Consider the following 14,966-nt stretch of genomic DNA (forward strand, 5'->3'; position numbering starts at 1 on the left):
AGTAAGAGCATTTATGTACAAAAATCTATTTGTTATAAATTCCCTAGTTACTTATCAAAGATAAAAAATTAAAAAATTTCTGAACTGACCTAACTTAGACTTGGTAGCAATAAAATCACATTTCTTCTTAGACACTATGTAATTTGGATAAAATGGCTTCTGTACATGCCCTTTCTTTTGGTATTATTATTATTTGCTACTGTACACAACTTTCCCTATTTAAATAGCATTCTGTTTTTTCCCCTATTAGATGTAAAGTTACTTTTTAACATTCTTTTTAAATAAAATTTTGAGTTCCAATTTTTTCCTTCCTTCCTTCCCCTCCATCTTCTCGATTTGATATGGGTTTGTGTATATATATATACACACACACACACTCACATATATATTCAATCATGTAAAACATATTTCCATACTAGTCATGTTGTTACACAACTTAAAAAAATTTTTTGGTTACCTTTTGTCTGACCTCATACCACCCCCTCTAAATTTAATCCTGCTTTATAACAAAGAAAACAATTAAACAAAAATGCCTGATATGATGACTACAAATGCTCATATAGTAATATATGCAACATATCCCCATCTCTGTGCCATGAGGAGGTACATTTCATCATCTATTCTTAAGGACCATCATTAGTTTTTTGATAACTGAGTTACGCTTTCTTTTTACAAAGCTTTTCATTTACATTGTTAGTAGCTGTATACTTTTCTTTTTAGTCTACTGATTTCATTCCTTATCAGTTCATACAAATCCTGCCACATTTCTTTGAAATCCTTGGGCATTATATAAAATATCAAAATGATATTTCATCGTGTTAATATTCCAAGGGTTTTTTTCCAGCTATTTCCAAATTGATGGACTTCTACCTTACTCCTGGCTCTTTTCTCTCACAGAGCTCTGTGCTATGTATATTTTGGTATGTGTGGCGTCCTTTTTTTCTGTGCTTTTGTGGTATTTCCTTGCAATACATACTCAGTACTGGAATTTCTAGGTCAAAGGGTGAGAGTAGTTAAATCACTTTTCATAATTATGAATTCATATACAGAATGGTTGGGCTAATTTACAACTTCACCAATGAGATGTGAATGTGTCTATATACCCTAAGCTCCTCTAATATTGACTATGTCCATGTTTATTAATTAGCAAACTAGATTTGCTAATTTGCAAGATATGAAGTAAAACCTGAGACTTGTTTCCGTTTGTATTTCTTTTAGTATTAATTATTTGGAGAATGTTTTCAAATGGTCATTTATAGTTTGCAATTCTTCTTTGGAAAAGTATGTGTATTTTTGACACAGTTTTTTCCACTGATTTTCTGGGGTTTTCTAAATACACAGTCACAATACTTGCAAACAGAGGTAATTTTGTCTCATCCTTGTCACTGTTTATACTTTAAATTTTACCATTGCTACTCCAGCTAACATTTCTAGAACTTCATAAAATAATGGTGGGGAGAAGGGGAATTCTTGCTTTGTCCCTATGTGTGTGTGTGTGTGTGTGTGTGTGTGTGTGTGTGTGTGTGTGTGTGTGTGTGTGTGTGTGTGTGTACTGTATTAAACGAGGGCCTTTCAAAATCTGTCATGGCCATTAATTTTCAATGAATTGGCTTCAACAGCAGTTCATGATCAAAGTGGATTTTTCTATGAGAAGTGTGGCTCTTGTCCTATAATGCTATAAATGGTATAATCATTTTAAACAAAGAGAAAGTTTATAATTTCATCCATTATAATTTCATTCATTCTTATGAATTATGTCACCTAACAACCTTAAACTTAAAATAAATGAAAAATTTTCCTCCTTTCCCACCCCCCAAAGCAATGTACCAAAGATAAAATTGTTTTCTTCTATCCCTGTCTTGCCCCTCATTTTTTTCCTTTACAAATTCTAAGAAAGGGTGGACCACCGAGAGGAATCCCATCTTGCTGAATGCTAACCCTGCCACTGAAAATGCTTTTTGCTAAATACCGGAGTGGAGTCTTGCTTGGGGGTGTAGGTGAAGCATTCCATCCTAAGAAGAACAGCTGGAAGATCCCCACGATGCATGTAAAAGAAAATTGGCTTCAGTGAATCCTCAAATATTTAGGAGTTGTTTGTAATCAAATACGGTACTGGATCTCCTATCTCTACATCAGCCAAACATACTTTTACTAGAATTTTAATTCCTCGGTTCACTTAAGCAAGAAAAATAAAAAAGGCCATGGTTGAGAATTCTTTTGTAATGGAAAGAGCATAGGTTAGGACTTAGAAGACCTGGATTCAGATGTTGGCTCTGCTCCTTACCACCTGCATGGCCTTGAATGCGTCATTCTTTACCCTTTTGACTTTAGTTTCTACATCTAAAAAATGAGAATGTTAGACTAAGTCATCTCCAAAGGCCATTTGAGTTCCCCATCCTATGACCCTGTGATAGTCTATCCCATTTGAACTTTGACTCACCTTAGTATTCATCCTTCAGGTCAGTCTGTGGGACATTCTGAACCACACTTGCCTTCTTACACCATTAATGTTGCTTTGTTTTTCTCAGTCTTGGTGTTCCTTTTTTGTTTCATCTTCCCCCCCCCCCCCCCCCCCCATTATTCTAGCCTTCTCTTATCCAAATTCCCTTTCCCGAGTTCTGGATACTGAACTTAGAGTCAAGTAGACCTAAGTTCCTGCCTCAGGCAGGGAAATGAGATAAATCATCTAACATATCTGTGCCTCATCCATAAAATTAGAAGGCTGAACTCCATGGCCTTTAAGATCCTTTCTAGAGCTAATTTGAAGGGCAGATAGGTGGCACAGTGGATAGAGAGCTGTGCATCTATAAAATGACCTGGAGAAGGAAATGGCAAATCACCCCACTATCTTTGCCAAGAAAACCCCAAATGGGCTGAGGGAAAGTTGGACACGATTAAAAAAGGGCTAAAAAAACAAAAGTGCTAATTTGATCATCCTATCACCTGACCAGTTCCAGATTTCAATGGTGAATTTTCCTAATAACCAGGACTGTATATAGTTAATTTTCCTGATTTATCTGGTTATCTTTTCATCCTTGCAGTCCCGCAGGCTGCAATTCCTGTTTTGTGTTGGAACGTTGCCTGTAGAGGTGTGGAAATCTGCCCACTTTCTCAGATAGTTTCTATTTCCAATTAGCTGCCTATTTAAGAAAGGTTGAGAAACTTAAAAGGGAAAGGTTAACTGAACAACCCAGCGTGTCCCACCAAATGGCAGTAATGAATCGTGCCTTACCAGGTGTTAGAGTAGCAACCCTAGCAGCCGAATGCTTGAGAAGGCAGCCCAAAGGGACTAGCCTTGATTTCACTGGAGGAATAAGGAAGGCTCATCTAACAGAAACCCTTGTGGCTCTCATCCTTGAACATGGCCCAGTTGATCCGTCAGATCTTATTTCCTATTGGAATTAAATAGGTTTTGATGGGGCAAGGGAAGAGGGGGGAAGAAAGAAAGAGAGAATTCCAGGGCATGGGTGCCTGAAGAGGGAGGGAGAGGAAGGAGGTGATGACAGCGGGGAGGAGGGAAATACTGGCCCTGAAAGGGTAAGAGGCTACTTACCTCAGCAAGTGGAAATAAAATCAGGTTAATGAGGCTATTCACAGATTAACCTTTGTGAAAAATCCTGCTTTTGATTTGATATAACTCTCTCTGCCACTGCTAAAGTGATCCAGAGATTTTGTTTAATATTAAAAGGAATTTTTAAATTAATTTTGTTAATTTTTTTTTAGAGATGTTTTATTTTTAAAGAATTTTCCAACATTCCTTGAGAGAACAGAGAGGGAGATGGGGAGAAGGGGTGCCTATAAAACCAGGCTTGAGAGTTAAACACCAAGATGTGAGTGTTTGGTCTACAAGTTAAAGTACTGACAGCCTGATGCTCAACAGCTTTCACCACCATATTTGGAGGTATTAGTATGTGACTATATTTGGCCGAATGTCCATTTACCTTAAATTTATAATTATTTTACCTTACATTTGCCCTACTTTAACCAATGGGCTTATTTATTTTTTGATCACTTTCAGTTTTATTTCCGTGTTTTCTTTTTATATTACAAACACTTACAGATTGCTCCCACCTCATTAGAGGACTTTTGTAACAAGGAAAGATAACTACATAAAACTCAGCTCAACTGAGGCCAACTCAATGACCTCAACTGTAAATGCACATGGCATTGCATACCTCTATTAGTTCCCCATCTATCTTTTAAGAAATGAATAGAAATATGTTTTTTCTCCCTCCCAATCTCACTCTACTGAAAACTTCCAAATTTCTTGAATCAAAAATATATAATAAAGCAAAATAAATTCCCCCAATGGCTGCATGTGAAGATACATGTCTTATCCTGTACCCTACATTCATCACCTCTCTGTACTGCATTGCGTAATTCACATCAGACTTCTGAAATCATGAATGGTTATTTTACTGATCATAGTTCCTACACCTTTCAAAGTTGTTTATTTTGGTGTTGTTATTATATGAATTGGTTATCTGTTTCTGCTCATTTCATTCTTTATAAGTTTTCAGTATTATTCATTTTTATCATATTGATGTTATGAGATAAATTGTTTCTCTGGTTTTTCTCCTCTTCACTTTGCATCAGTTTATATAACTCCTTTCATGTCTTTTATTTATTTTTATTTTATTTTAATTTTTATTAATTAATTAATTTATTTCACTTTTAACATTCATTTTCACAGAATTTTTGGGCTCCAAATTTTCTCCCCCCTTGTCCCCTCCCCCCACCCCAAAACACCAAGCATTCCAATTGCCTGCATCACCACTCCACTCTCTCCTCCATCATTCCTCTCTGCCCTTGTCTCCATCCTCTCCTCTGTCCTGTTGTGCCAAATAACTTTCTATACCCCTTTACCTGTATTTCTTATTTCCTAGCAGCAAGAACAGTATTTGACAGTTATTCCTAAAACTTTGAGTTCCAACTTCTTTTCCTCCCTCCCTCCCCTCCCCCTCCCTTTGGAAGGCAAGCAATTCAATATAGGCCAAATCTGTGTAGTTTTGCAAATGACTTCCATAATAGTTGTGTTGTATAAGACTAACTATATTTCCCTCCATCCTATCCTGCTTCCAATTACTTCTATTCTCTCTTTTGATCCTGTCCCTCCCTATGAGTGTCGACCTCAAATTGTACCCTCCTCCTCATGCCCTCCCTTCCATCGTCCCCCCCACCCTGTTTATCCCCTTGTCCCCCACCTTCCTGTATTGTAAGATAGGTTTTCATATCAAAATGAGTGTGCATTTTATTCCTTCCTTTAGTGGAATGTGATGAGAGTAAACTTCATGTTTTTCTCTTACCTCCGCTCTTTTTCCCTCCACTGAAAAGTCTTTTGTTTGCCTCTTTTATGAGAGATAATTTGCCCCAATCCGTTTCTCCCTTTCTCCTCCCATATATTTCTCTCTCACTGCTTGATTTCATTTTTTTTTTAAGATATGATCCCATCCTATTCAATTCACTCTGCGCACTCTGTCTCTATGAGTGTGTGTGTGTACATGTATGTGTGTGTAATCCCACCAAGTACCCAGATACTGAATAGTTTCAGGAGTTACTAATATTGTCTTTCCATGTAGGGATGTAAACAGTTCAACTTTTATAAGTCCCTTATGACTTCTCTTTGCTGTTTACCTTTTCATGCTTCTCTTCATTCTTGTGTTTGAAAGTCAAATTTTCTTTTTAGCTCTGGTCTTTTCATCAAGAATGCTTCAAAGTCCTCTATTTCATTGAAAGACCAATTTTTTCCCTGAAGTATTATACTCAGTTTTGCTGGGTAGGTGATTCTTGGTTTTAGTCCTAGTTCCTTTGACTTATGGAATATCCTATTCCATGCCCTTCGATTCCTTAATGTAGAAGCTGCTAGATCTTGTGTTCTCCTGATTGTATTTCCACAATACTGGAATTGTTTCTTTCTAGCTGCTTGCAATATTTTCTCCTTGACCTGGGAATTCTGGAATTTGGCCACAATATTCCTAGGAGTTTCTCTTTTTGGATCTTTTTCAGGTGGTGATCTGTGGATTCTTTCAATATTTATTTTGCCCTCTGGTTCTAGAATCTCAGGGCAGTTTTCCTTGATAATTTCATGAAAGATGATGTCTAGGCTCTTTTTTTGATCATGGCTTTCAGGTAGTCCCATAATTTTTAAATTGTCTCTCCTGGATCTATTTTCCATGTCAGTTGTTTTTCCAATGAGATATTTCACATTATCTTCCACTTTTTCATTCTTTTGGTTTTGTTTTGTGATTTCTTTTCTCATAAAGTCATTAGCCTCCATCTGTTCCATTCTAATTTTGAAAGAACTATTTTCTTCAGTGAGCTTTTGAATCTCCTTTTCCATTTGGCTAATTCTGCTTTTGAAAGCATTCTTCTCCTCATTGGCTTCTTGAACCTCCTTTGCCAATTGAGTTAGCCTATTTTTCAGGGTGTTATTTTCTTCAGCATTTTTTTGGGTCTCCTTTAGCAGGGAGCTGATCTGTTGTTCATACTTTGCTTGCAAGTCTTTTATTGCTCTTCCCAGTTTTTCCTCCACCTCTCTAACATAATTTTGAAAATTTTTTGAGTTCTTTATGGCCTTTTTCTGGAACTGATCCCATTGAGTGGGCTGGGATGTAGAAGCACTGACTTCCGTGTCTTCCCCTGATGGTGAGCACGGCTCTTCCTCATCAGAAGGAAGGGGAGGAGAAACCTGCTCACCAAGAAAGTAACCCTCTATAGTCTTGGTTTTTTTCCCTTTTCTGGGCATTTTCCCAGCCAGTGACTTGAGCTCTGAATATTTTCCTCACACCCACCTCACCTCCGGATCCTCCCAGCCAGCGCTTGGGGTCTGAGGCTCAAATGCTGCTTCCCAGCCTCAAGGCTTTGGGAGGGGGCAGGGCTGCTATTCAGTGTGAGATTATGTTCAGGTGCTCAGGTGGGGGCAGGGCCGCCTCACGGGCTCAGTTCCCTCAGGGGGTTTATGCAGAGACCTTCAACAATGGATCCAGGCTCCTGCCTGCTTGGGGAGCCTTGGTCTGCTTCCGCCTCCGCTGTTGCCTCCCAAGGGGGTCTGAGTATGGGGGCACCCCACTCCCCTCTCGACCCACCAAAGAGACCTTCTCACCGACCCCCGTCACCTGTGGGTGGAGGGACCCGCGCGCCCGCTGGAGATCCCATCCCTGAAGTCCGCTTGGATCTTCTCCTCTCGGGGCCCGGGGCCAGGGCAGGGCTGGGCTGTGCTCCGCGTCTGCAGCGTGACGGACCTTTTACGAGAGGTTTGCAGGTCCCTCTGGAACAGAAATCTTATCCACTCTGCTGTTATGTGGCTTCTCCTGTTCCCGAATTTATTGGCAGCTCTTTACTACAGATATTTCATGGGCCGTGGGTTCGGAGCTAGCGTATTTGTCTGTTTCTACTCCGCCATCTTCCATGTCTTTTAAAAATAATCTAGTTCCTCATTTCTTATAGCACTATAATACACCTTCACATTCATATGCCACAATTTATTCAGCCATTTCTCAATAGGTTTACAAAAGCAATTTCAGAGTATACTTGGTGAAAAATGTTGATAAATCATTTAAAACCCTCTAAAGGAAAAAGATTGACAGCTCAAGCAGTATATGGGCACCTACCTTTTCCTTCTTCCCACTCAAGATAACAAGATGAATTGTATAAATCCTTTATTGAAGAATCATAGGAAAACCTGGAAAAAAATTACATCACAGGAGAAGACAGGGAGGGTTTGGGAATCTGCATCAATGGAAGGAGTACCCAGACCAATGAGATCATGGCTCTACCTAAGAATGAAAAACATAGCTTTTTTACTGGATAGTTAACCTAACCTAACCTAACCTAACCTAACCTAACCTAACCTAACCTAACCTAACCTAACCTAACCAGTTGGCCTCAAAGATTAAACACCTTGTTAAACCAGTGAGAGAAGAAAATGCAAATTGCAAATTGAATAAACTCCTTTCAATTTGCTCTCACTGGCCTAAGGTTAGGAAGGACATCCTGGTTTAAATTTCTGGTCCTGTCACCAGTTTCCTAAGAGGATGGGTATGGCTTTATACCTCAATCCTGCCTCAATACTGCAACCACTTGATCAAAGAGTGAGAAGAAGACTGAAATCATAAAAGCATCATAAATTTTGATACATTTTAATTAAGTGTTGGGAAATATTTGTGTGAAAGAGACTTTGCAAGAAGAGAAACATCTCAGCACTCTTGTGGATCTAATATGGCAGGTTAAAGAAAAGACCAATTTTTTTTAGCCACTAACCAATTGAAATTATTTTCGAATTTTAGAGGAAAATTAGCATTTTCTCCTGCTATAACTCACAGCTCTTCTAGAAACAGATTAAAACACAAGACTTTTTGAATAAAGGTAAGGAGAAAATGCCAGAAATATTTCAAGCAGTGTAATATTGTGAGACTTTTAATCCAGTAATACAAAATGAAAGCTGAAGAAAGAGGTCCCTCTTACTTGGGTTAGATCTTTGGTTATATACTCATCATTCTCTCTCTCTAGAGAGTGGCTATTAAGAAATAATTATTCCACTCCTCTTTTCCTCCCAATACACTTACTCTGCATTCATAGAAGAGGGTCAAAATTTTTCTTACAAATATTCTTCCCATCCCCTTCCCTCTTCTTTCTTTTCCTCTCTCATCTCTTTTTTCCATCCCTCTTTTCCTTCCATTGGAAGAAAAAAAATCTAATTTGCTCTCTTTCTTCATTAGAAGAAGAAAAAATCTGGGTTATTCTCATACTTTATGGGAAAAAAAAACAAATTTAATTTGAGAGCTGATTCCAGTCCTTTTGTGAACATAATATTTCATCAGTTTTTCACTGGAAAGTGCTTTAGCTACCAAAGTTATTACTGGCTGAATTTAGATAAATTCCCAAATATAAATGTTAGTACACAGTCTTATGATATCTCTGAGGCATTGATTATCTATATTCTGTATCTGATGAAAACTAGATGTTTTTGCAATGTTTGGTTTAGATTCAAATTGTAAGTGATAGCGGCTTTTTTCATTCCTAATTTTGCAATGGCAGAACAAGCAGTCAGCTTAAAAATAATTAACTTTAAAAACTTTTAAAAAGTGACTCTAAGAAGGCTTGAAGATAGAACTAGGAAAGGTGGAAAAGGAGCTTTAAGCAATCTGCTATGAGACTTGGTGTGCTGATACATTAAACAAATGTTGTTGAGTTGAATGACTATAACTACTTTTCTTGACATTCCCATTATAGGATTTTCTGCTCCTCCTTTCCCACTACTTCTTTAGTCTTTCCCCTCTAGCATTCCTCATGTTTGGAAATCTTTTGGCAGAGTTTTCGATGGCATGAAAGACTTACTTTTCTTTTGGAGGGTATCATACTATTGGCATACTCCTCTCTTCTGATTCTCCTCCTACTTGTCTGACCACTCCTTCTCTGTCTCCTTTAGTGGAGCTTCGTCTATTGCACACCTGTAAAGGTAGGTGTCCCCAAAGACTTTGTGCTGGGACATCTTCTCTTTTCCTCAATATGAATTCATTTGATGAGATCAGCAACTCCCATGGTTTCAATTATCTTCTCTACTCAGATGACTCTCAAATCTACTTCTTCAGCCCTAAACTCTCTCTCTTGAACTCTAGTATTACATGTCCAGACACCTATTAGACATATTCAACTCAACGTGTCCAAAATGAAACTCCTATCTTTTCCCCCAAAATCATTCATCCATTTATTCCTCTCCTGGCACCATTCCTGACTCTCTAGAATTTCTCTACCATGTCACAGAAACCTCCTCACCCCGGAAGTTTATTCTACCCTTGGACTTCTTACATTGGAAGTACTTTTTTGCCCCAAGATCCTCTCTTTTGATTGGCTGGTTCCTTATAAAACCTTTATTTTAAGTAAAATGCCCATTCCAGTCATGTCTTCATCCTCTCCAGGGTCCTGACTACACACTCTCTACCATTCCTCCACATGGGTACTTTATCTCCAAACCTCCCCCTACTTTTGATCTACTTTTTAATGTGTTGTCTTCTCCAGCATAATATAAACTCCTTAAGGGCAGGGACTGTCTATTTTTTTTTTTATTTCCAGGACTTTGAATAGTGTCTGGCATACTTGTTGACTTAACTTGACTTGGAGTTTGCTACAGACAACCTAGAAAGAGGAAATAGATGAGGAGTTTGAGAACACACCATAAGCCTGGCATATAGTAGTATTGAGGGACTTCAATTTTCCAGACATTTCCTGGGGATTTTCTCTCTGGCAGAAGCATAAGACTTCATAACTTCCCAACTGAGATGATACTGGCTAAGCACTTAGCATAGTACCTGCCACATAGTAGGTACTTAATGAATATTTATTTCCTTCCTAACCTGCTTTAATGATCATTTCATTTTTCAAAAGGTGCTGGAAACAGAGAAAAGATTCTATTGTGGCTCTGATTCTAACTGTTCATTGGAATAGAAATGATGAGAAAACTTAGAGGAAGAGATCAGTCCATTCGTGGTAAGGGAGAGGAAATTCAGTTATTGTTTGGCATGTCCTTGGCAAACAATGATTGTGGGAAAGTGAATTTCCCATAGATCAGTGAGAAGTCAGTGAAAGGGTTTCCATAGGAAAAGTCAGATCAAGAGGGCTAAGAGATGCTAAAGATTTGAAGATACTAAGAGAAACAATTCCACTGAAGCGGAAAAATGGGAGTTGTCTAAAGAAACCAATATGGACATACCCTGAGAACTTAACCAACTTTGATATTTAATGGTAGGTAATATACAATGACTATAAGAGAACTATAAGAGTGTGGTACAGTTCTGTAAAATTTTTGCTGGTCACACTCAAGCTTAGAATGAGTTGCAACTAGTGAGGGAAGCTAAGGACAGCAAAAGGGGTTATTTTAGTTACATTTGGAGGAAAAAAATGATCAAATAAAAGATGAAACTTGTTCTTGGGATGGATGAGATGATGATGACTGAAAACAAGGAAAAGACAGGTTCATATTGAGCTTCTTTCTCTGCTAGGAAGAATGACCCTTACACTGGTAATGGCAAAACAAAAATGTCTGGCAGGGATAAGCCAGGATAAGCCAGGAGACAGGAAAAGATCACCTGTTCATTTTTGATGAAGTCAAATCACCTTACTGTATCCTCAGGTGCAAGAAATAACTGACTGATATAATTGTCATATCACTGAATTGGAGAGGTTCCACAAGATTGGAAAAGGCAGGTGTCATTGTAGTTTACAAAAAAAGGGAAGGGAATGGAATTTTCTAACTGTAGGCCACTGAGCTTGACCTTGATCCCTGGCAAAATTCTAGAACAGATCATTAAAGAATCTGGGTGAACATTTAGAAAGGGATTAAGTCATTACAAAGTCAGTATGGTTGAGGTCACGCAACACTAATATTATTTCCTTTCTCATAATGGTCGCTAAGTTGAAAGGTAAAAGAAATGCTGTAGATATAATTCACTCAGATTTTAGCAAAGCATTTGATAAAGAATCTTATAGAATTCTTGTGGAGAAGTTAGGCAGATGTGTGTCAAACTCAAATTGAACTGGATCCTTAAGGGCTGCATATTGATTTAGAGAATCACAAAGTAACATTGTCTATGTCATAGTGTATTTTTAAATCAATTTTATTAAATATTTTCCAATTACATTTTAATCTGATTCATAGCCCTTGCCAGGTAGCAAATTTGATACCTCTGGTCTAAAAAATAATACAATTCAATAGATTAAGAACTGGGTGGATTCCAGGCTCAAATAATAGTCATTAATAGTTTTATGTCTGTATGTTGTTGTTGTTCAACCTTCATTTTCAAAGAGGACCCATGACATCATGGATGATATCTTAACTTGATCATGAACTGGATTTAAGTGAGGCAGAGTTGCACAAGGTCATCAGTCTCACTCTCTCTTCCAGAGTCACCAAAGTCCAATGGAGAGATAAAAGATGGGACCACTGATGATGGCCTAGGATGGAGTGGATGACCTTGGCATCTTTGACATCTGACCGACCTCTAAGTACTCCACAGTACCTGCTTCAGCTGTCTTTGTTTTCATCTTGCCCATCCCATCTAGGCAAGACTTCACATGCTTGGGGTAGATATCCCTTTAACTCACCAATAGATTTAAAGCCTGTCAGTTCCAATACGTAAAGAGATTTCCAATTCAGTCTCTTGGGGTTCTGTGCTTGACCTTGAACTGTTCAACATTTTTATCAGTGACTTGAATAAAAGCTGGTAAAGATTTTACCAGTGTTGCTGTACGGCCACAAAACATGGAACACTACTACCTTCAAAGAACTAAAGATGAATATTCACTCAGAGAGCAATGGAGAGCTATAAGGTGGCTGTTACTAGTCTGAAAGACATAGCCAATGAGAAACTGAAGAAAAATAGAAGTAAAGGTCATTATTAAGGAATCAGATGACAAGAAGATAAGATGAGCTAGTCATGAAGTGGTTATAGTAAGGGATGACAGGTGGGCCATGTACTGCACTGATATCCTTGCATTATCAGAAGAAAATTAGGAGGACTTATAGCATTTTGGATCGACATATTGTGGTGAACTGAAAAATATGGACAAGAGTTGTACAGAATGGGGAAGCAATAATAGGATGTGATACGCATCAAGTATCTGAATAAAAATATACCATGTTTGACAGATTTTCAGATTACACAAAGTTGGAGATGGGGTATAGTTAATACAGTGGATGACAGAGTCAGGATCCAGAAAGATTTTGAAAAGCAAGAGCACTAGATTTAACCAAATGAGATGAAATTCAGTAGGTATATATGTAAAATCTTTCACTTGTACTAAAAACATCATCTTCACAAGTGCAGATTGGGGAGGCACAATTAGACATCAATTTAATTAGAAAAAAGTAGGGATTTTAGTGGGCTGTAAGTTTAATGTGAATCAGCAGCATGAATGGTACCCACAAAAGCTAATAAGATCTTGGTAAGCATCAAGAGGGGCACAGGTTCTAGGGAAAAGGAAATTACATTCCCTCTGTATGCCACCCTCCTCAGGCCTAATCTGGTTTACATAGTGGGCAAGGTTTTCAAGTACACCCTGGGGAATTGTTTCCTTTGGCCCTTCCTTAGTGCAAGGTACAATGGGAATGATCCTCCAAAGTGTGCTAACACAACTGATCCATACTCTCTTATATGATCATGCCTTGGAGGACTGTGCTCAGATCTGACCATCACAGTTTGAGAAGGACATTGATAAGCTGAGAGCATCCAAAGAAAGACTTCAAGGGTGGTCAAATGCTTTGAGTTTGTGTCATATAAGAATTTATTAAAAGAAATTGGAATGTTTAATTTGGAGAAGAGATGAGTCAAAGAGGACATGATAGTTATCATCAAGTATTTGAAGGGCTTTTTATCTATCAATCAAATTTATTAATTTCCAACTGTGTGCCAACCATTGTGCTAGGTTCCCAGAATATAAAGTAAAAGCAAAAACAGTCCCTGCTCTCAAGGAACTTACATTCTAATACAGGTGATGACATGTACATACATAAGTATATATGAGAAATGTACAAAGTAGATCACAAAGTAACCTTAGATGAAAAGGGCACTAATAGTTTCAGGGATCAAGAAAGGTTTCTTGGAGATGATGGTCCTTGAACTGGATCTTGAAGAAATCACAGATTCTTAGAGGCAGAGGTGAGGAGGGAGAGCATTTTAGGCATGGAGGATGGGAGAATAGCAGTAGACCAGTATGACTGGACTATATCACTTGTGAAAGGGAGTAATATGTAAAAGGACTGGAAGGATAAGAAAGGGCCAGGTCATGAAGAGCTTTCACTGCCAAAGAAAATAATTTATATTTGAACTTAGAGGTATTAAGCAGCCACTGGCATTTATTGAGTAGGGGTTGACATTGTCAGACCTGAAACAGGAAAATCACTTTGGCAGGTAGGTGAAGGATGGATTAGATGGGGAAAGACTTGAGAACTGGAGACCAGTGATAAAGCTATTGCCATAGTCTAGGCAAGGGGTGATGAGGGCCTAAACTGGAGTAGAAGTTGCAGAAAGACAAATTTACCCTTGATAGAAATAAAATCTTTATTATAAATAGAGCTTTCTAAATGTAGAGTGGGTTGCATCAAGGGATAGTCACTTTCCCCAAATTGGAGATCTTTGGAGAGAGATTGGATGACCCCTTGGTCATATCCTATGGTAGAGATTCTTTTCAGGGATATTTTGGATTAGATGGTTGTTGAAGTCCCCTCCATTTCTCAAATCCTGTAATTCTATAAACAGGCAAAAAAAAACCAGGAAGAAAAAAACAAAATTTGGTACTATGTGGTATAGCAAGGTTTTTTGCTTACTTGACTTATGCATATATGACTTAAAGGGCACGTTAATGTTGTTACTAATTATTATGACAAATAAATTGGCTTGATTAATTTAGTGATATCCTATATGAAAGCTTAACTCAGAGGTGTAGAATATTGTCACAACACTCTTGAGTGCATCCTGAGACTGATTAAAAAGTAATTGGGAAATATTTACCAAGATAAATAAAAATCCAACAAAACAGAGATAACATTACATTTGAGAAGTTGATATGCAGCTAGCAAGAATCCTGTACTGATTAGTGATCTCTCTTCCACTCCCCTTTCTATTTCAGTTTGACACCATTGGCCTCTATTACCCTACCTCTTGCAAGTAAACAACAGTGGGCTTGGGAATCTATTGAAGTGGGACTTTCTCATGGAGTGTCTAATAATTCTTTTTCCTGCTCAGGTTGGCAATACCACAAGAACAACCTTTCTCAGGGTATTTTAGAACTTGTAGTCCCAGGGAGAAATGAGAAATGTAGAGCTATGTAAAGTTGGAAAAAAAGATCAGAAAAAAATGCTTTACTAAATTTTGTAGAGTTGGGGATTAAGGAGGGAGAAAGAAAATCTCAGGAAAATGGAGCCCGCTATCTTGGATTTCCTTCTCAGCAAACTGATCATCTATATCTACATG

This window comes from Notamacropus eugenii, chromosome 2 (assembly GCF_028372415.1).
Source record: "Notamacropus eugenii isolate mMacEug1 chromosome 2, mMacEug1.pri_v2, whole genome shotgun sequence".
Taxonomy (NCBI): Eukaryota; Metazoa; Chordata; class Mammalia; order Diprotodontia; family Macropodidae; genus Notamacropus; species Notamacropus eugenii.